Consider the following 20596-nt stretch of genomic DNA (forward strand, 5'->3'; position numbering starts at 1 on the left):
CTTGATTGTACCATATATTAATGGTGGTAGTATTTTAATCCTCATCTGAAAATATCCAAATAGTAAAGTAAACAGACATCCCTCTCAACATAAGTTTAAAGTGATCTTATAAATACAAGGTGCTAGTAGCTATTACATACCTGCATTCATATTTTCATTTGATATGATAATCTGTCATAAAATATTGTAATGTCCCATTTAAGTGAAAAAAAGGCAAAATACATACCAACTTTAAAGACTTAGTTTATATTATTTATTACTCGTCCCACTTAAAAAATTAATAATATGACAGACTCTATGGAGTCTAAAAACATTAAGATGACTGAAAAATTAGCATTTTTTGGTGTTAGAGCATATAAAGTTTTATGTCTAAGCATCCTGAAATGCTGACAAAGAAACTTCTTTTAGGCAAGGAAAAGTGCTGCATGGTGATTTTTTACATTTAAAAATAAAGGGAGTAAGAAGTAAAACCTTTAAAAATTTAAATCTCATTAGACTGTAGAATAGAAATTTAGACCTCAAAGAGACCTTGGAAATAGTCAAATCCAATCCCTTCACTTGTAATGACACTGAATGTTAAGGAAATTAACTAACTTATCTTAGAAAACACAGCAAATTAACCAGAACCAGAGCTACAAGTGAGGTCTGCAGTTCCCCGTCAGGTATGCTTTCCACTAAACCAAGCTGTGTCTTTAGACATCATGTTTGTTGAGGATGTCTTTTAAAGATTATGAGATGATACTTTTACTATAAGATTCATTCTACAGGAAAGTTCATGTATCTTTGGCTTAACTTGTAGGATAGAATGGAGTGTATGGCATTTCTACATCATTATTCCTATGGGATAAATGAACTCTGCTGTCACTTATCAAAGATGAAAGGAAGAAGTATTATCATGAACTAAATACCTCGTCCTCAACATTTCCCCACTTTCTACTTTAATGATAATAACCATTATTATGTAAAATTTTTCTTCGTGAGAGAGCTTATTCGCTTAATGAGATTTTATTAAGCATCTATTTACTACTAAACAGAAACTGTGCTAGGCACTGGAGTGTCCAGTGAAATAAAATGAAGACCTATGACCTTCATGCAGGATACATCCTGTAGTAAAAGCGATTCTTACATATTCTTTATTTTTGCAGCAAATATAATGTCTAGAAACACAGAGTAATCAAGAGAATCGTTAGAATTAAAAGACATAAAGATCTTAAGTAAAGTAGAACAGAGAAGTATTGATTGGTTGGGCAAATAAAATTTATTGATAACCTTCGTGATTTGAAGGATGAGGTGAAAGGATGGAATAACTTCTGAGGAAATTACAGCGGCAGCATTGAGTGCTCAGCTGAGAATGGACACTGAAGCTAGAAGGCAGTTGATGGTTTGCAAGAATAAAGTGGCCCAGGGATTGAAAGTCTCACTGTAGGTGCAGAACAGCCAAAGCAACAGTTAGAAAGTGAGTGCTCTGGAAATATGACTGGGTCAGAGGGAAGGAGCCATTTTGCAGTTTAGATTTTCCAGGGATGATAAGATGTATTAGTGAGTGTTCTCCAGAGAAATATAGGATATGGATCTGTATGTATCTGATTGATAGATAGATAAGAAGAGAGCAGACACTATGGACTGAATTGTGTCCCTTCCCCAAATTCATATGTTGAAGCCCTAACCTCCAATGTTATGACATTTAGAGATGGGGCTTTGGGGAGGTGATTAAATTTAAATGAGGTCATGAGGGTAGGGCCCTCATGATGGGATTAGTGCCCTTATTAGAAGCAACTCCAGACAGCTTGCTCTCTTCCTCTCCATCATGGAGGACACAGCAAGCAGGCACCATCTGCAAGCCAGGAGGAGAGTCTTCACCAGGAACCAAACGCTGCTAGGACCTGGATCTTGAACTTCCAGCCTCCAGAACTGTGAGAAATAAATTTCTGTTGTTTAAGCCACAGCCGACGGTGTTTTGTTATGGTTGCCCGAGTAGACAGAGAGAGGGAGTTGCGAGGGCGCGCGCGCGTGTGTGTGTGTGTGTGTGTGTGTGTGTGTGTGTGTGTGTGCGCTTGGGTGCGGGGGGGGGGTGTTGAAGTAATTGGCTCGTGCAACTGTAAGTCTTGCAAGTGTGAACTATGTAGCTCAGGCCAGTGGGCTGGACACTAAGGTGAAAGTTGGCGTCGCGTGTTGAGTTCGAATTTCACAGGGCAGGAAGGCAGGCCAGAAGCACAAGGAGGATTGGATGCTGTGGCCTTGAGGTGGGATTGGGGTGGGCTGTAGAAGTGAGAACAAAACATCTGCCTTTGGAGTTGACAGTGCGCACATGGAAAGCTACACCACCGGGTAGTTCATCCACAGAAGTCACCCACTTGGCGGTGACATTAGGTGCATGACGTAACCAATGTACCCTTCTTATTCTTAGAACACATTCAGAATCTTTTTGCATTCTATCTCTTCAGTGGTCCAAAATGCAACATGAAGACTGCATAGCTGGTGATACTTTCAATGTGTCTTCAGCTTAGTAACTTGGCTATATTTTTTTCATTTGCAATTACAATTTTAATATTTTCATACATCTTTTCCATTGTGGCCTAACAGTAGATTATTTTCTACAAAATACATGTACTAATGCGACTACTGTCATTTCAAATTTACTGAGTGGTTAGGAAATATCATGTTATTACATGTAATCAGCCTCATGGTGCAATGATCAACTTCTGATTTTAAAGAGAATTTGGCTTTAGTATCTGTGCTATAAAAACTAAAAGACAAAAGCAATGCACCGACGGTTACGTAGAGGGAGCCCCTGCTTTGTATTTGCAAATCCATAGATACAACATATGCATTTTTTTGCAGCTTGAACATAATTAAGCTGGGTGGAAGCCATTTATTTGTACTATAGTAATACTGTTCTACATTTAAATACAGAAAGACTCTTGGCTCTGATTCCAGGTTGACAATAGCTTTACTTGTGAAAAATATAATGGTTAATCCAAGAGAATTAAGTGTGTAAATCTTATCGATAATAAAAGTATAAAGTTAAATTCTTTTCAGAGCAATTGAAGGAATGCAGTATTACTATTAAGATGCTGACTCTTTTCTATTGTATATAAATTTTAATAAAAATATAGTGATCCAAGCATACCTTCTCATCAGCTCTATACTTGAAACAATCCAGTTTCATGCAGCAGGGACATTTTTACTTTACATATTATCTTATAAATACTGGTTTAAAGTTCATGAAACCAGAGGATTTTCTAAAACATGCCTACTGGATATTACACCATAGATTCACATTTCAGCTCAAAGAAAAAAGATAAAAAGGTCTCATATGTTTTGTGAAAATCCCATTCTGGAAAGAAAAAAAAAATCCCAAGATTGGTTGATTGTGACTGGGTTTGATGGGGTATAAGGCACTCCTTTTACCATCACAACTCTTCACCTCAGCCTATTTAACCTCCACCTTCGGGGTCTCAAATGCCTGAAGTGAGAGAAATGAAGGTAGACGCTCATTTGGAATGTTTTGAGGTGACCTCCTTTGTACTGTAGCTCTGCGGATGACCGTAGGTATGTTGCTGCACCCATACAGGGCATGTTAAAGAAATTACGTTCCTCTCCTCCTTGAGACACTTTTATAGTGCTATTAATGAATTAGCCTTCTGGTACTTTCAATGTATTTTAAAAGTTTTATGTGCTGTGTTTATTGCACATCTTCTGGTACACTGGAAAAGTGTATGCCAGTATCGTTATAATCTTCCTTTGAAATTCTCTCATATCCATCAAGTAAATGACTAAATTGGCAGATAAATACATTACATATGTTGTTACTGCCTCTGTGCTCAAGTCACCAGAGGCAAATGGTCATGAACGACTAATTCATGCCCTGAGGCTTCGTATCACCCCATGACGGATAATGTGATTCTCTAAATTCAAGTTAATCTCAACTGCTCTCTGATAGCATATTTTCCTTTTATATTTATGAAATATATTTGTGATAGATAAGCAAATGTAGATTAGGAGGATGTATGACAAGATACCAGAAACCTGGCTTCATTTATTCTTTTTTTTTTTCCGCGTACGACTTGGCATTTTGAAAGCGTTTGCCGCCTGCGCCTCTGTCCCTTGTCAACATTGGGAGCTAGGCAGCACGCGCCGCCATTTCTTCTACTTAATAAGTGTAGTTGTGAGTATTTCAACAGTTTCTCATCAAGCAAATGTAAAAAGAGCAACCCTGCTGCTTCAAATCACTGCTGAGTGGCTACACGCTGCAGGATTTATCTGGATGAAAATATGAAAGAGTGTGTAAATGTTGTTGATATTTCCTTGAATGTTTTCCTTGAGAAAACATTGGAAGTTACAAGTTCTAATGTTTGATTTACTTATGTTTCCAGGTTATTTGTCCAGCAATAGTTATCACATTTATTTGCTCTTCACTTTTACGTGTCCTTCTTTATTAACAGAAAGTGCCAACATAAATTAATTTCTAATTTCATACTATTAAGATGAGGGTTCTTTATGATATTTTATAATATTTGGTCAAATTATAAATATATTGAGATCTACTAATTGGCTCGGAATCGATCAAATCAATTTCTGTCTCCTAATATAGATCATGACATGATAGTGATTAGCTTTCATTTCTTTTTCATTGTGTTGTTTTTGGGTACATGGTCGTCAGAGATCGTTTATTGCGCCGGAGTGGAAATGCTGATCAAGCTCATTTAACGGTAACATTGCAAGAAGAGCTATCCAATGAGGTCACTTTGAAAGGGAGCCGTGGTTGAGTCTGGGTCATGAGTGGGGACATTGCAGAGTTCTAAAGTATTGCCAGGGGTAACACTGTAAAGTCGTTCTTCACAAAACCATTCAGTACAGCCGGACAGGCATTCATTCAAATTAGTTCATGTATCAATCAGAACTACTAAAGTTGTAAGTGACAAAAGTCAACTCAAACCTGCTTAGTCAAAACTGCAAAAGGAATGTTTCACGTGCCTAGAAAGGCCAGCAGTCGAGAGGCGTCCAGTGTGACTGGATGCAGACCAGGTGAGGCCAGCAGACTATTCCATTCCCGTTTCTAGGCCCTGCTTTGTCTGCGCTGGCTTCATTCTCAGGCTCTGCATCAGGGTCTCGGGGAGCACGCAGCTCTCATCACTCTTACTGGTGGCAACTGCACTCAAAACTAGCACGTTTCTCTCTCCAAAGTCCCATGAAAAACTCCTTAGCTTGACTGTCATTGGCCTGAGCTGGGTGATCAACTCATCCCTGAATTAATCTCTGGGGATGGGGGCTGTGATAAATTTAAACTTGGTCACAAGCTCTTGTCTGGTTCCAGGGGCTGCATGAGCCTTACCTAAACCATGTGCGCTGAGTCTGGATGGAAGGGGAGTGAGGTGCAGGGTCTCAATTATACCCAATATAATGTGCTGCCCGCACGTCTGAAGCCAGGTGGGCCTTGAACAGCTGGACCACGAGGTCCTGTCCACACTCTGCTCTGCAGAGAAGGTCACCTAGCCAAACCACCCTCCTCTCGAGAGGACCACGTACAGTTCCTGCTTATCCCTGAGTCACGGATTTCAGTTCCCGACCAGCCTGTGGACTTGTTCAAACAAGTTAACCACATCCTTCTGCGGGAGCGAGGGGCACTCCACCCTCTTGATACTACAAAGCCACGAAGCCTGTCGTGCGCCGTCCCGGGCTGTTCACTCTGTTCCCGGGTGCGGCCTCCACGTGGTCCTGTGCGGCCTGCTGTGTCCCCCCCCCCCCCACCCGTCGTGTGTATACGGGACTAAGAAACTGTTGTCCACCTCCTCTGACCAGCGCCGGGTGTCCTGTGTTCGGCCATCCCCATAAGGGAATCCTCCCGCACCAATGTGAATAAGAGGCGGTCAAAACAGGAAGACTCGGGCTTCCCTGGTGGGCAGCGGTTGCGAGTCCGCCTGCCGACCCGGGGGACGCGGGTTCGTGCCCCGGTCCCGGAGGATCCCACGTGCCGTGGGGCGGCTGAGCCTGTGAGCCGTGGCCGCTGAGCCTGCGCATCCGGAGCCTGTGCTCCGCAGCGGGAGAGGCCACAACAGCGAGAGGCCCGCGTACCGCAGAAAAAAAACCAAAAAACAGTTAGATTCCTCTAAAAATCAGGGGTTACTTGCACGTAAGGATGAATGAATGCTGAGGGTAGGTTCACAAGTCACTAAAAAGTTAATTTTAGTTTTGATCCACAAGTCAACGCATGTTCTCTGCACCTAGAACTCCTGGTAGGAAGAGAAAAGAAAACTAACAGATCTTCCCAGAGAACTTGAGAATGACGCCATTTCAACTTAGAACCCCTTACCTGAAGCAGGTCAGGATTATGGAGTGAAGAGAGCCAGGACTGCTTTTCTTAGCTGATGAAGCAGTGCATGTTATCATCTCTTCTGTTTGTTGGAAATTCACTGCACTAATTAACACTTTAAGGCTCCAATAAGTCCTGTAGTAAAAACATCTAATCAATATTTTATATCAAGAATTTCTCAGACGTATTTGACACAACATATTTTCATATCATCTATTAATACTTAATGAAAATATTTAATAAGATATAACACTGTTGGGGAATGCTGATATATTCTTCATCTCTGGAATGTTATATTTTTTAATAATTTGTTTAGACTACCATGGGAATATCTTAAATCTTAATAATCCTACTGAAATATAGTCGTTACAAATGGATATTGTGAGAATTATTTATGTGGTCCTATCCTTAAGAGATCTATGTTAGAAGGATGATTAGACTTAGATACTTAACTATTAGACTTAGATATTCAACTATTTAAGTTGAATTTCATTTCTTTCATTCATTTCTCTAGATTAAATCCTTTACAGGCTGTTTCTTCCTTAATTTAATTTCGGAATATAAATCCCATTGTTATAAAACCAAAAAAACTATCAAGATAGTTATCTCTCTTTTTATCATAAACCCATGGGGGGAAAATAAGATTAACCTGAGACTTTCTGAGCTAAAATACCAACATATTTTAAAAGACAAATATTTCAAATACTAATTCCTTTTCTGAGAAAACTATGAAAAAACCCACTTCTGATATTTGTCTTCTGTGGTCTTCACCACACTCCTGAAAGAGCATATTAAAAATAACATGTGATGCAAGTTATGATAAATGGTTCAAACAAATCTTCTGCACACTTCTTGTTACACAACAAGGAATCAATTATGCCAATAAAAACAACACTAACCCACACCCCATCATCACGTGGTTGTGATTTTAAGTATATTTCATTTTTATTTGCACATCCAACTAACAAATATGTAAACAGTCTGAGTTTTATCTTTAATCTTTAATCTGAGTTTTATCTTTAATCTATACCATATAATTATGCAGAATTGGGGGTCATCTTTTTCTGGAAAAATGTGACTGTCTGTCAGTGAGGAAGACGGTTTTATTTCTTACAATAAAAGCGATCATGATCGTTTAGATATAACAGGGAAATACCTGTTAATTAAGGTAATCATTGCTGTTTTTGAAACAGTGTTACCTTAAAATGAGTAAAGAAGGTAAAGAAATGTATTTTTAAGTCTTATAAAAGACATAACCAGAAAAATTTTGATGATTTCAAAATAAAATATCTTAGATGGAAAGGAGATTAACTGTATTCATTAGCAAAGTATTCTGACGTAGGGGGCAATATATGAGGATTTGGGGGATGTTTCATATAAAATAGGAAAACATTCCAACTTGCTAAAATCTCACAGGATTCTCCTAGGTCCAGAAAATTTATTTTTGAAGTTTCTATTACAAATTTTTTTTTTGAAAACATGTTTAAATCCTCTCCAGTTGTACACTGACAATACAGACATGAGCAAGGGATAGTGACAAATAAAGTGGCATATGCAAAAATTCCCCTGCTCTTCCTCCTGTTCTAGACAATGATTGTTTGGATTTATATACATGATACAAATCCTCTTGAAATATAAACACATGGCCAACTCTGTATCTATAACTTTGGACCCTTGGGAAAAGTGTGTGTGTGTGTGTGTGTGTGTGTGTGTGTGTGTCAATTCAGCCCCCAGTCCTCTTGACAAGGGAAGCCTGGGTGTTAACGTACCGGTGGCTGTATTTCTCCTCAGCACCTGCCACAGTTGTACATGTGTGATGATTTGTGTATGTTCGTTATTGTCTGTCTCTCCCTCTAGACTCTTACTCAAAGCACAGGCAACAGTCCTGGAGCACTAGCCAATACAATAGAGATACAAATCCATGTCATACACATGTAAAATACATATACTATTTTATTGCTGCAGTAGCAAATTATCTAAAATTTACCTCTGAAAACAACACGGGGGGCTTCCCTGGTGGCGCAGTGGTTGAGAATCCACCTGCCGATGCAGGAGACACGGGTTCGTGCCCGGGTCCGGGAAGATCCCACATGCTGCGGAGCGGCTGGGCCCGTGAGCCATGGCCGCTGCGCCTGCGCGTCCGGAGCCTGTGCTCCGCGACGGGAGAGGCCACAACAGTGAGAGGCCCGCGTACCAAAAAAAAAAAAAAAAAAAAAAAAAAAAACCACGGATTTATAGCTCTATAGGTCAGAAGTGTCACTGGGCTAAAATCGACGTGTTAGCCAGGCTGTGTTCTCTCTGGAGGCTCTCAGGGAGGACGTATTTCCTTGTCTTTTCAAGCTGACAGAGGCTCTTGCCTTCATTGGCTCCTGGCCCTTCCTCCATCTTCAAAGCCAGCCGTGTAGCACCTGCCCATCTCCCTCTGACTGACACTCTCGACTCCCTTACGTAAGGTTCCTTGTGATTCCATTGGGTCCAGCCACATACCCAGGATAATCTCCCGTCTCAAGATCCTTACCTTAACCACATCTGCAAAATCCCTTTCGCTATATAAAGTACCATGTTCACTGGGGATTCGTGTGTCAGCATCTTTGGAGGACCATTATTACCTGCCACAGGTAGAATATATACCTATATACCTACGTATATATCTAATGGGTATAATTCTTAGCCTACAAATTGAGGATTAAAACAATTTTATGTATTCTTTATAATTCAGTTTAAATTATCTTTTGATCACTGATTTTATAAAGGTCTTAAACACAATTTCAGCCGGGATTGTGTCCATAAAATGTCAAGGTCTAGGGTGTGGGCATCTGAGGAGTGCCCAAGAGGGCCCTAGTTCTTCAGTCCATACAGGTTTGCCACTGAGATATCCTGCCTTCCCATTAGAGACGATATATTACTTAGAAGCAAGAGTTTATATAGTTCCTATTTTCCATTTATTCATTCATCCGTCCGTTCATTCACTAGTCACTGAGTGTGTATGTGTCTTGGTCCCTGTACCCTTGGCATATAAAACATGAACAAGGCATCTAACCCAATCTCAAAGAAACTACTGTCTAATAAGACGAAACCAAACCATAAATAAATCACTGTAATACATTCTAGTAAGTGCAATGACGGAAATGTGCATGATGTATTACGTGAGTACTGAGAACAGAGGTGTAATCTAGCTGGAAGTGGTGTGAACTTTGATTAGCAAAGGTTCCTTGAGTTGCTGACAGTTGAGACTTTACAATGAGAAAGAGTTAGCTAGGAATATACAGGAACTGCTAGAGCCAAACCTCAACATTCCTTGAGGACTAGAGATATATTTTCAATTCAACTCAACAAATACTTATTGAACTGTGATGCATGTTAAGGAGAAGTACGATGACCTAGCAGAACGTTTAATACCGATACTTCCCCTTGTCAAGGGGATTAGGGAGAGCCTCGCTGAGGAAGTTACAGACATTAAACACGTAATTACAAGTGTGACGGGTGCTATACAGCAATGCTATGGTGACGCAGGGAAAAATAACTTAACCCAGTCAAGAGGGTCGGGGACTGCCACACTAAGAAATCAATGTTTAAACTGAGACCTAAGCAATCGGTAGCATTTAACAAGGCAAGGAAGAAGAGCTGGGTGCTGGCAGAAGAGTTAGGAAGCTGTTCCAGCATCCAGACAAGATCCTGACTTGGGCTGAATGGTGTCAGTGGTCAATTTATTCAAGAAATATTTAGGACACACAGTATTCATTAAGTTCCTCTTATGCTGAAGGCACTATGCTAAATTCTGGAGCTACTCTAAGGGATGGCACAATGTAAATACTTTCAAACTGATTCATGTTTGAGACCTAGAGTAAGCAAGACACAAAGACATGGGCTGCATCACCAAAGTCCTATACACCATGTGTCATTCTGGTGTCTCAAACAAGGGTACTTGGACACTGTGGCATTTGCATTTTATTTGTCATCTAGTGCCTGTTTGGAAGATGAATTAGAGGGTGATAAGATTCTAGATGGGAATAGATGTAGAAGAGGCCACTGAAGTAGTTCAGGTAAATGATGGTGGGACCTGAACTAGGAGATACAGAAAAGAAGAAACGCACGTGAGAAACAGTTGAGAGGTGAAATTAGAATTGATGGTTGAATGAGGTAGAGAGAGAAAAAAGCAAGAGTCAATATGAAACCCCAGTTTCTAATATCCAGGGCTGAGAATTATAAAGGTGAGTCTAGGGTCAAACAGAGTAAGCGCCCCAGGACTACTTGTCAACGCCCGACACATAATCACAGCCTGGATTATCCTGCCGACCTAAAGCCAAGTATAATCCTGCTTGAATCTCCCCCTGTTTTCCCGCATGATGAACACAAGTTTTTATTTTTATTCGAACCATTAGGTGAAAATTGTTTCACTGTCTGTTTTTTTCTGATGCTTCAAATGATGGGGGTGGAAGGAATCCCGGAAAGACAAATGTTTTGGGAGAAAATTTGTTATTAGTCGATGCATTTTTTTGTAGTCAATACACTTTCTCCCCTGAGTATAAATTGTTCACTTCTCTGAGCATTGGAAGAACAGCTACTGAAGAGTTGTTTATTTTTATATGAATAGCTTTCAGACAAACTGTTTAATGATATTGATCAAATTACAGTGAAAACCACACAAGCACTCTTCCCACAGAGACATTATTCTCTCATGGTCACCACCCAAGCAAAACTACATTCTGGGTAAAAAGGAAGAACTACATGAAACATACCCTCTGGAGACCAACAACAAATAAGCACAAAATAACTTCTAAATCCCAGACTCAGTGCCATATAATACAACTCACATCCTTTGGATTTCCAGCACTTTACTGGTTATTGTTGAATGTGTTTTGTCACACATCTTGTAACACATCAAACTTTGCGGTTGCAATTTTTGACTTTATTTTATAAGAGAGGTGACTTTTGTAATTTTGCAATAATATAATAAGTATTATTGGTATTGACATGGAGAAAGAACTGCAAATAGGAGTCTCAATAATGAGAAAGAAATACCCTTCATAGATGTGTGTTATGTTCTTGTTTCTCATGCCATTTCTTCTAAAAATCGTATTTTTGTTTGGCTATAGTTCACTCCCGTCATAACTTTTATAAAACTTGACTTTCTGTTCCTCCTACATACTGTGTTGGCTTCAATTTCATATTTGATTAACTTATAGAATAGATTAGTTATAATTTTTTAAAAAGAATTTAAGGCATATAAATGTGCATCATAAATGGCTAGGAGAGAATGATGAACAAAACATTTTTTACACAGACTTTTAAAAAATTTAATTTAATTTATTTTTTATACAGCAGGTTCTTATTCATTACCTACTTTATACATATTAGTGTGTATATGTCAATCCTAATCTCCCAGTTCATCCCACCCCCACCTCTGCCGCTTTTCCCGCTTGGTGTCCATATGTTTGTTCTCTACATCTGTGTCTCTATTTCTGTCCTGCAAACTGGTTCATCTGTACCATTTTTCTAGGTTGCACATGTATGCGTTAATATACGATATTTGTTTTTCTCTTTCTGACTTACTGCACTCTGTATGAGAGTCTCTAGATCCATCCACATCTCTACAAATGACCCAATTTCGTTCCTTTTCCTGGCTGAGTAATATTCCATTGTATATATGTGCCACATCTTCTTTATCCATTCGTCTGTTGATGAGCAACACAGACGTTTTTAAAGCACAAAAAGAAGACAGTTTCAGCCTGCCAGCTTTGCCAGCCAAGTTAATCTCTCTTCCTGCCCTGTGGTCCCTGCAGATTCATCACACTGGCCTCTGAATTTGGTTAAACAGTAGCAGCTGAGCCCCATACAGCTCGGGCAAGTCTGAATGGAGCTGACTTGCTCTCTTTGACAAGGATTTAAAAGTGATATTTAAGAGATTATTATGCTCAACCGAAGCCATTTGTTCAAGTAAACTGCTGGGAATATCTTGTTTCTTTGGAGGTTTTCCGAAAATATCTAATTCTTCTTGATCAGGGGGTTGTAAAGAAAAGAGAAAGCCAGGTTTATTATCTGGTAATGACTTTAAAAAATCAGAGTCACAGGTTAGAGTCCCTCCCTTGCAGACACAAACTTTCAGACTACCCATCGTTGGAGTTTAGGTAAGAAGAGACTCAGGTCCTCCCACCTGAACAGTTTTGACAGCTTTAAAAAGTTAAGGGATTTGCAAAATGCCCGTTGTTTCAGGAGACAGTTTCCCTGCTGGGTTTTAGCATTTTCTTTGTAAGTAAAATGGTCCCTTTTAACAGCTTGGGTGTGAACATTGGCACAGGTAGGTCCTGAAATACACAGCCGAGTTTCTTTAAGATCTACTGTGAGCAGGCAGTCTGTGAACTTCCTAACCTAAAGCTTCCTCTGATTCCCAGGCAATCAGTCCTGATTGCTATTGTCTTACACAGGAAGGAGGGAAGGAGAGAAAGGAGAGAAAGGAGAGAAAGAAAGAAAGAAAGAAAGAAAGAAAGAAAGAAAGAAAGAAAGAAAGAAAGAAAGAAAGAAAGAAAGAAAGAAAGAAAGAAAGAAAGAAAGAAAGAAAGAAAGAAAGAAAGAAAGAAAGAAAGAAAGAAAGAAAGAAGAGGAAGGAAGGGAGGAAGAAAAGAAAGAAAGGAGAGAAAGAAAGAAAGAAAGAAAGAAGGAAAGAAAGAGAAAGAAGGAAGGAAGGAAGGAAGGAGAGAAAGAAAGAAAGAAAGAGAAAGAAAGAAAGAAAGGTCTATCCACTGAATGGGCTACTCCCAGTGAGATGACCCCTGGCCCTGCTGCTAGGACTCACAGGTCTGACATGGGCCCTGTGGCAGGTGAGGCTATGTGGCCCTGGAATAATGTTCCTGCAGACAGGTGAGGAGCTGCCTTCTACTGAAGGCCTGGCTATGGGTTCTCAGCAGGGGAAGAAGAATGCCTCTTTCTTGGTGTTAATTTGCCTGTATTGTCTCTCCTTGCCAAAGAGACTGGGGTTCCCAGTAGTCATGCTTATGTGATCTGAGTTTGGTCACGGGCACGACCACTTTCAGTGGTTCAAAGTCTGCAGCTCAGAGGTCTGAGTCTGGGCCACAGTCAACTGTGTCACTAACCCAGAAACAGCATCTGTCGCCACCTCATGCTAGGCTCAGGGGCCATCACTGTCGCCCTGACTCGGATTTTCACAGGGATTTTATCTTAGGAATCTGTTGCTCTTCACTGTCCTTGCTTCTTGCTTCTTTACCTCCAGGTGTTGGAGAGGGTCCTCTCCATCCATCCCAACTTACATGAAAACTGCCTTTCAGAAGACAGTTTCGATCTCTTCCAGAAGGCTTTGGGGTCCTCTTCGAACCTATTCCTTCCCCAGTCACCTTCAAGCTGTCATTATTAGTGCTCTCTTTGAAAGAATAAAGTTCTCTCTTATCAGCTATACTGCTACAACTTTGTAGGTACCAAGCTGTTGAAAAACCCTCTACCCAATCTGTATCTGTACCATACCCGTGTCCCTTATCGACCCCATCTCTGTTTTTATTTCTCTTTCCATCTTTTGCTATCTCCATCCTTTCCCCTTTCTCTTCATATCTCTCAAACTAACATATTCTTTACCTTTCCCCCTGCTTAGCTCCGTTACATTTTACTAGCAATATTTCATCAATAGATGGATAGACTGGCGTGCTGGGACCTCAGTGGTGATCCTAGGGTTTGAACTCACACGGTAGCCGGAAAAGAAATCTGGAGAAGACATGAAGGCATCCTGAGGAAAGGTGTCAGGGCTTGATGAGCAGTGCTACGAACCACTGAGGAAAGACAGACCTTCAACATGACTCCATGCTGACCACCGACTGACTTAAAGAGTGCCGGTGGGCTCAATGCCACTAAGAGAGTTAAAAGACATGAGTTACCTTGCAGGGGAGCCACAGATAAATCTGAGAGTATATTTAGGTATCTAAGTGGGAAAGGCCATCGCGCTGATAGAATTTCCAGGAGCAGAGATGACTACGGTGAACTTTGGCTGCCATCCTGGTACCACGTATATATGTCACTGTTCACAGATGGTAAAATCAGTCCTTTATTCTCACTCAAAAATGAAAGAATCACCATCGGTAAAAGTAAAGTATTGCTCTCTTGCGAAATAGAAAATGCTAAAGAATATCAAGGAGGTTCTCGTACATTTACATGAAGAAACGCAGAGAGTGTTTACTTGAGCTGTGGTGGGCTTCTGCGATTCTACCGTTCAGGACACTGACTGTGAAAATTGTTCGGGGCCAAGGAGACCTCAGACACATGAATCAGGACTTGGACACACCTCATCAGATTTGAAAATTTAAGCCTGTTGTAAAACATACTGGAAATGTCATTTACCGCATAACTCCACAGCCCTGGCCCAAAGCCCTAACCCTGAGAAAAGGAGGAAAAGCACAGCCTTTTGCAAAAAAGGACCCCAACACTCTCTGTGACAGCGTTCATCCTCCTTTCAATGCGTTTGCCTTTTACTCTGAGATCTGTGTCCAGTCATATGAAGGTGTTTTCATAGCCAGTTAGGATAAAGGATTGTAGAAAAATGGAAAGGGGTAGGGAGGAAGGACAAAGAGTCTTGTATGCGGCCTAGTTTGATGAAATGTCATGAGCCATTAAAAGGCGTAGCTAATAAATAGCGCTTTGTGATCCAATTAAAAATAAAATACCTCCTCCGCTTCTTTTTTCTTGTCTTATGACAAAGCTTAGTCAATTATGTGTTTAACGCCCACAAAAGGGCTCTAGGAAAAGGTCTTTCTAAACATACAGAATGGTATACAACTGGGCAGCTAGACACACATGAAGTGATCACTATCTCCTGGCACTTCCAATTTTCAGCTTAATATTCACACTTATTTTTCTGTCCGCAATTCTTGAGGTGGGTAAACTGATTAACGCCACTCTCACGTTATCTGTAGAATTCGTTTTGAACCATTTCAGATAACAGAAAAATAAAGCTGAGGTTCAAAACTTATACAACATTGTAAGGGAATACAGTCCCATAAACCCTAAAATGTCAATGCCTGTTGTCTGTAAACATGAAATTTAAATACACAATCATTTTTTTCAAAACTGAACTGTGCATTAGAATCTTATCTACTCACAAATGCTCATTTTACAGATAACCAATCAGAGGCCACAGGTGTTCAGTGACTTGCCCGCAGGCACTGAGCTAATTGGCGTTGAATCAGAGATTCTGGAGTCACTGGGGTGGAGGTGGGCTGGGGGTGGGATGGGAGTGAGGAGAGGGGAGGGCGATCTTCACAAACGATCTGATAAAAGCTGAAGAAAGTAGACTGCAGTCAAAGTACCTCAGATTCTCAGTTCTTCAAATATCCTACTTTTTATAAAATAAAATGAAACAATGATGCATATCGTGTATTTCCATAGGCTCGAAAGTACTTTCTTATTTAAAAATCACTTTCAGTAAAATCACAAACTGAAGTAAACTTGCAATGTTTTTTTGAGGTTCACACAAGTTCATTATGTTGACCAGAAGTCATGTGACGGTTATTTGAAGTTTTGGCAGAAACTGCTAGGAAAAAAGTCCCTCCACAGTCAGAAATGACCCTTCCACTCTCTCAATCAGAGATTCAAACAGTGGGAATACTGGGGAATTAACATTTGGCTTAGTACTCTGATGACTTCGCCAGCCTGGCTGTCACCACTAGGTACCATTTATCCTAGCCCTTTCAAGATTTTCTAGTTCCATGGGTCAGGAATGTTCAGATCACTTTTGGCTAAGTTCCCATGTTAATTTCTTCCTTCCCCCTTATTTTATGGACTGGAAACCCCCTCTCACTTTTCATTTTACGAATATGAAACAAATGCCAAAATTTTAGATTTAGAAAGTTATTATTCAACACTGTTATGGCACATTCAGCAAATCTTACCTATAAGAAAGCTAAAGTTGCTAAAGTAGTAGAACAAGATATAGTTATTTCATATTCAGCTTTGTTCTGTTTTCCTTCTATTTTTATACGTTGTGTTTCTGTAGTGATGAGGGCCAGGTATTTCTTTCCCCCAGATTCCTCATTAATGACTAACGAATAATTGCAGTGATGCACAACCTAAGATGATAATTATAGGCCACATTTATAGAAACCTTCACATGCTAGTTCAGAAATTGCAGGGACTGGAAATTAGGGCTAACTGAGGTTTTTATATACATGCTCCAAATAACGCAGTTATGAAACACAAAACCTGGTCTGCTGAACGACTGCTGCCCTGCTTGTATTAATGTGGTTCAGTATGGCGCCCTCTAATATTGGATGGAGTTTATGACTTCTTGAGAGGGTCCCATTGTTCAGACAGGTTGAGTTGCTGTCCCTGCACACCTGTGACATCAGTCCTCTGACCAATTTAGCTGAGTGGGTTAATGTATGGTGACCATGAACTCAAGGTTGCAATCATTGCTGGCTTCTCGGAGAGAAAAACTGCTCTGCAGCCATTAACTGGAGGCCTTTCTCCACTCACAGATGCTGCTGCTGTTCATTCCTAGTCGCAGAAAGCGAGAAAAGGCAAACCTACCAATTCCGCTACAGAAAAAACTTAAAGCTCAGAGATTAAAGGTATATCACACAGCCTTGTGGTCAAGTGCACGGCTTGGAGCTGCATCACCCTGTTTTGAAATCACAGTTCAGGATTAAAAAAAAAAAATCACAGTTTAGCCTCTTAGCTGTGTAACCTTGTGGAAGCGATTTGACTGTAGAGGTCAAATCGGATATTTAACTCATGAGATTTCTGGGCGATTTAATGCGCCCGGCAAATAAGAGTCAATAAACATTAGCTATCTTTAGTAATTATTTCATTTTCATGTACACATGGCTGGTTTCATGTCTACTCTTCCAATAAAATGGTCAACATTTATTCTTCTGTTGAGATCATTCTAGAAGGACTTCAGCTGTTGACTCCCACACACAGTTTGCATTATTCAGTGCATTGCTAAGTCACTTTTGGAAATGTTCTCATTTATCTGTTCTTTGCACAGTATTTGATAAAACTGACTTTCATCATGATAAATTTTCTTCATAGAGATCGGCTCTAAGTGGTAAACAAGTGACGAGCAGCCTTAAACAAACTTTGAAACTCACAGAGAAATGGCACATTGTGCAGCGTTCTCACGGACTCCTCACTCACCTTCCCCTGATGCTTACAAATTACATAATCATGGTACATCAGTGGTACCATATTGTTTTCAACAAAAAGGAATACTTAAAGATAGAACCTTTTTAAAAAAAATAAAGTATTGTTCTAAAAATAATCAGTTACATTCTTACTTATTGTGAAGTGTCACTTTTTTCTTTGAAAAGTTTAATTAAATCTGATTTATTTTTTCAAAAGGCACTGCTTAGTATCTTACTACTGATAGTTACTATTACTGAAATTGTTTCAGATTTGGAACATTACCTTCCTGTAAATATATGCTGGAAGAATGAATGATCCACTCATTAACTGGATCATTCATTCTTCTATAGCATATATTTATTGAATTCGTGACATCTGAAGAGCTTAAAGTAAGTTGTATGTTTTGCATTTACAGAAAGGTAATGTTCCAGTCTGTGTTGTGCAAAATAGTTTCGTGGTTCCTCTCCATATTATTACAAAATTTTGTGATTAATTTATAGATTACAACTCCCCCCACCCCCACCTAACCACATAAATGACATCCGGAAATTTTCAGCTTTTAATTAGTTGATTGGAATTGCTTTTTAAAAAAATTGGGCCATGAATGCACTTTCCCTGTGGTACTTTTTCTGTATACTTACCCTGGAATCCTGTTAAAATTCCAGGTAAGGAAATCAACTCATTTGTGGTCACACTGACTTTTTTTCCCACTAAAATATTAGTTTACTAAGTAGTCATTACCACTGAGATATATTTTTTCTGGTGTATTCTTTTTATAATCTCTCCCATAATATTTCTTCATGCATTTCAAGATTAATATACATTACATGTTAGCCTAGACGTTTTATAAACATTAACATTTTGATCCAATTTCCACATTATAAAACATGTTCTAAAATTTGCTTCTGTCACATTTCTGACACACTTTCTGTATGCTTTCCACCAGTATTTGAAATGGATTTTAGTTTACTGCTGACTATCTGAGAGTCATTCCAGCTATTTTACTGTAGTGGAAAGAACACGGTTCCCCAACTCTGACAATAAAATTATAAGATGGAGAGTGGCCAGTACAAGGAGGAAAAATCGATTTCAGCTCCAGTGCTAACTCTGACCAGATAGTGCCAACTGGGATTTCTTCGCTAAAGACAGTTTGAAAGCCACATCCAGGACTAGTGCAAGGGTGCTGCACAGACATGGTGTCATGTCCTGGAGTTTAATCGGAAACGACTAGTCAATAATTAGTGTTTTATTAAATGACAGCAGTTAAAATCTACTAATTCCGAGGGAGGAGATTCGAATGATAAACAATTCATCGTCTTACAATACTGATGCAACTGGATCATAAAACAAACCATGTGGCCATGGTCTGGTTGTAGTCTAGTTATTCTCATTTTACCGCTTGTATCAACGACGCACTGACTCTTGCAGCACCTCCAGCTCCACTTATTTCTCGGGTTCATGTGAAAATGGTAGAGATAGTAACCATTGCTTGGGAGGAGGTTTGGGAACAGTGTAGTGAAATTACCATACAGCTGTGCAGCATCACAAAAGAACAAACCCTAATCCTCTGTTTTCTCATACTTTTTCTTTCTTGGTATATCTCAGAGGTGTTGTTCTAATGGGCTGGCTTCACAACTGACCTATGAGAAATGCGTCTGACAAACATCTGATCCTTTTTATTCTTCGCTCAAAAGGCATTAATGGAACCCAGGCTATGTCAGCTACCATGTAACACTAGGAGCCATAATGAGGAGCAAAATCATTGTGATCTCATGGAGCTAACAGTCCAATGAAAGGAAAGGCAAACAACCACTACAAAAACAGAAACAACATAAACCTAAATTGTGATACATGTTATAAATGTGACAGAGAAAGGCATAAAATCTCCTATCTGTAATCAACATTTTAACACATATACTGGGCCTTATATTTCATACACTCCATGAGTATATCATGTGAGCTTCATCACACAGGTGACAGACATTTCTTAAAGATAAAGTTCTTAACGCTATTCAATGCGTTGAACCATTAGAGATTCTAGAACAGTGTTCTAGTGAATCTCTAACAAATATAGCCTGGAAAAAGAAAAATAATTAATTCTGAAGTCATATTCATTATTGTATTGCAAGGTCTGTGTTGTCACTGATTTTTATCTTTACACGGATGGGACAGTTAATTCCAGAGGTATTACCTGTTGTCAAGTTATGTTTTGTTTAATGACATAAGAGTGTGTAAATAATTTCAAATGCATATATAATGCATATAAAGTAAATGAAACATTGAGAAATAAAACCATAACAGCTAACATTACTCCGGGGATAGAATCCATTGACACTAAGTTGTATCTTGATGATAGTTCTTTACCTCCTGGGAGAAATGGGGTATAATTAGTTTTCATTTGTTGATTTTCTTGAAATAAAGTAGCTTATTCAAACTCAGTTCAGTTCTTTATCTGAAGTCAAACTCAGGGTAAATTAGCTGCTGAGATTTTAGAAAAACTTGATTACTTGTAGTCAAGGAAGTTTCTCATTGACTCCAATGTTTGATAGAAAGTTTATATCATATACCTTAGTTAAAATCAAGAATAAAAGAAATACTTATACTTTTGTATACAATGTGTCTCTCCTTCCCCTTTATTTATTTCTTTTGGTTTTTAGCTTTGATAGAATATGTCTGAAATGATGAAATAAATGAAGGTGCTGAGTATGGTGGAAGATAAAGTTGTCAAACTTCAGAAGAATAGAGATTACTACAGACAATGCGCTCGTAACTGGGAGATATAAATTAGACCTTCCCAACAGGCGCTTTAGATCAACAAACCATTTAAAAAGCTTTCAAAGCTTAAACTCTTTGGAAGCTTTTAAGATTCTGTGAATCTGAAAATGCGTGTTTTACAATGACCTGAGAGCATTGGTGCAGATTTAGGAGAATGATTCTTAAAGATGGATGGTGTCTTAAAATTTGTGACAATACTATACGAGCACGTTCTCATACATTTTTAAAAGCACTGGTATAAAATATTGGGCTGTCTTTGGTGAGCTGTTTTAAATAACAAAACACAACAGGCAAGATAAGCCTTGGGCTGAATCTAAGAGTTTTCTTGATTCTGAGATGGATAAAAACCCACGGGCTTCCCTGGTGGCGCAGTGGTTGAGAATCCGC

General features: G+C 39.3%; 1 protein-coding gene across 5 annotated transcripts in view; it reads right to left on the reverse strand.

Moving 5' to 3' along the window:
* NEIL3 (nei like DNA glycosylase 3) overlaps positions 1 to 20596 on the reverse strand; it is a 389514-nt gene that overhangs the window by 91788 nt on the left and 277130 nt on the right. For all 5 annotated transcript variants that reach the window (XM_067022467.1, XM_067022468.1, XM_067022466.1 and 2 more), the window contains one exon: positions 6314 to 6448. The gene's annotated coding sequence lies outside the window, so the exon portion shown is untranslated. The remainder of the gene's footprint in view (positions 1 to 6313; positions 6449 to 20596) is intronic.

The sequence above is a fragment of the Kogia breviceps genome, chromosome 20 (genome assembly GCF_026419965.1).
Source record: "Kogia breviceps isolate mKogBre1 chromosome 20, mKogBre1 haplotype 1, whole genome shotgun sequence".
Lineage (NCBI taxonomy): Eukaryota > Metazoa > Chordata > Mammalia > Artiodactyla > Physeteridae > Kogia > Kogia breviceps.